This window comes from Dinoponera quadriceps, unplaced genomic scaffold, assembly GCF_001313825.1.
Source record: "Dinoponera quadriceps isolate SergipeBrazil2010 unplaced genomic scaffold, ASM131382v1 scaffold1846, whole genome shotgun sequence".
NCBI classification, from domain to species: domain Eukaryota; kingdom Metazoa; phylum Arthropoda; class Insecta; order Hymenoptera; family Formicidae; genus Dinoponera; species Dinoponera quadriceps.
The window spans coordinates 960,863-963,216 of record NW_014556140.1 but is presented as its reverse complement, the minus strand read 5'-3'; the positions used below and the strand labels follow the sequence as shown (position 1 = coordinate 963,216).

General features: G+C 36.7%; 1 non-coding gene across 1 annotated transcript; it reads right to left on the bottom strand.

Moving 5' to 3' along the window:
- Positions 1-2,072: 2,072 nt before the first annotated feature.
- Positions 2,073-2,146, bottom strand: Trnan-guu. The gene has a single exon. It is a non-coding gene; the product is annotated as a tRNA-Asn (tRNA).
- Between the last annotated feature and the right edge of the window lie 208 nt (positions 2,147-2,354).

The following is a 2,354-nucleotide window of genomic DNA, read 5'->3' as shown; positions in this document are numbered from 1 at the left end:
CGAAAAGAACAGCTCCCGCTCTGTTTTTTTACTTCTACTTCTACACTTTTTTTTTATTTTTCTCTCTCTCTCTCTCTTCGACACACGTGTATGTCGCTGTCTCACATCAGGTGCACAAAGTGCAGCCGAAACGAACAGACCCAACGCTGCGGCCAATCATATCACGTGTCTGTTATTTCCAGAGCAGGAAGTTCTGATTGGCCATTGCGTTTTCCGTGATGTCGCTGCGTACCGAGCAAGGAATCAACATCGACTTAATCATCGATATAACTGTCGATATATCAATGGCTGCCGTTCAAACATTCGTGTATATTTCTCGTCTTATGAAACATCGTAAAAGTCAGGAAGAATAACGTAAATTTTGCGCGCGAATATCGTCAGATTATGGTAAATAGTGTCTTGTGCATCGGATAATGCGAAATGTCGTAAACATGTCGACTGCAATTTGCGCGATGAGGACTATTTACAAGTACGTTAATAACCTTCTTACTTTTTACCACGGTTATTCATTCCACCAAACCGATATATAATAATCCACATATGATTAATATCCAACAATATATTAATATCCACAATTAATATCCAACGTTGTATGAGTTAATTAATGTATATAAGTTGATTTTTACTTTCAACTAAATTAAAATGAAAAGTTAATGGCCCGTAAGATTCTAACTCTTGTGATCCAAATCCCCGCTTTCGAGTCGGATCTATCAAGTCTAAATTTATTAGTAGGTGCCTTCAGGAACCGCCTGTCTCGCAGGGTACGAGATCTCTCAGCCGCCAACCTGAGTTGTCTCAATCGGGCCGCCTCCTCTCTTCTTCTTTCCCCAGAGCGACGCACTCTTTCCAACTTATTGAACTGGATCAGCCGCCATCGAATGCAAGTCCATCTTCGTATTTTAGTGATACTAAATCAATCAATCAATATGGCGTTCGGTCGCATACGACTACTTCGGATTAGTTGTAATTCGAACTAGTGGCAGCGGTGGGATTCGAACAGACATCAGACACGGACCAGACTTAATCCGTAAGAGCGTGGGTTCGAATCCCACCGCTGTCACCAGTTTTTTCTCACGTGTCCCGAATAGTCGGCGACACGCGCGGCGGGAGCGGCTCCGCCGTGCTACGCGGCTAGATAAGCCGAGAGGAAAAGTTGCGAAAAGGCTATCTTCTTAAAGTTTTTAGGTCAAATTCGAGATTTAATGGAGGAGGATTGATGGGGGAGGGGTCTATTAAGAAAAGCGATAACCAATAAGAAATAAATTAAAAGCACGATTTATCGAGTCCGCTGTAGAACTTTGGACTGTTTTCGTTCGAGGTGGCAATGAATTTTTCTTATAATCTGAAGTAGTCTATTATAAGAAAATACCGGCCGTTTTGAGCTCAGAATTTATAAAAAAAGAACTTATTTATATAAGCTTTATAAAAAAAGAACACTAGCACTCAGAGAAAAAGACAGAAGATTCTATTGACATTACTTTTAATTTCTTTTTTCTCTGTTTAAGCAGGCAATGATTTTTATGATGTTGTGATCAGTTATTTTAACTTCTGTAAGAAAAAATTAATAAGCTAAAGTTAATGAATTTGAAAATAACTTGTTAAAAATTAACTCATTTATAATTTTAATTAAGTTTATAATTAAAAAAAAACGCTTCTTTCATTTCTTCTCGGAAAGAAACTGGAAAAATGTGTGGCAAGATTGCAAAAACCAGTTTTTTTTTAATTTCTTCATTCATCCGCGAAAAGAAATCGGAAAAATCATGGAAAAATTGAAAAATTCCGGATTTTTTCCGAGCCTTTAAAACTTAAAACAAAATTAAGTTAAAAATTATTAACTTTTTAATTAAAATTTTTATTATTTATTACTTAATCTTGCTAATATTTGATAACTAACAACAATCTAACTTAAACATTACTAACTTAGATTTCACGTATGACGAAGTTTATAACTAGGTTTTTGGTATAACGTTAAGTCGAGATGGAGTAAAGTGATAGGTATTGCAGGAACATTAATTTTAGTAATGTATTTGTGAGTACTTGTAAAAAAAGGACTTCGGGCAAAATCAAGTTGCCGCCCCCGGGTGGGCTCGAACCACCAACCTTTCGGTTAACAGCCGAACGCGCTAGCCGATTGCGCCACGGAGGCATTTGATTTCTAGGTCGTACTTATTCTAGATAAATGTCATAAAAGGGTATTTCTATATTTTATAAAATAATATTTATTAATGACAAATTCTTTTTAATTTATTGCACTGTTACATAATCATTTATTCGTCGTGAAATCTCTTCGTACGGAAACGTCTCTATTATAATTGCTTCAAAGAGCGCCTCGAAGAAGGCAACTTGCTACACTA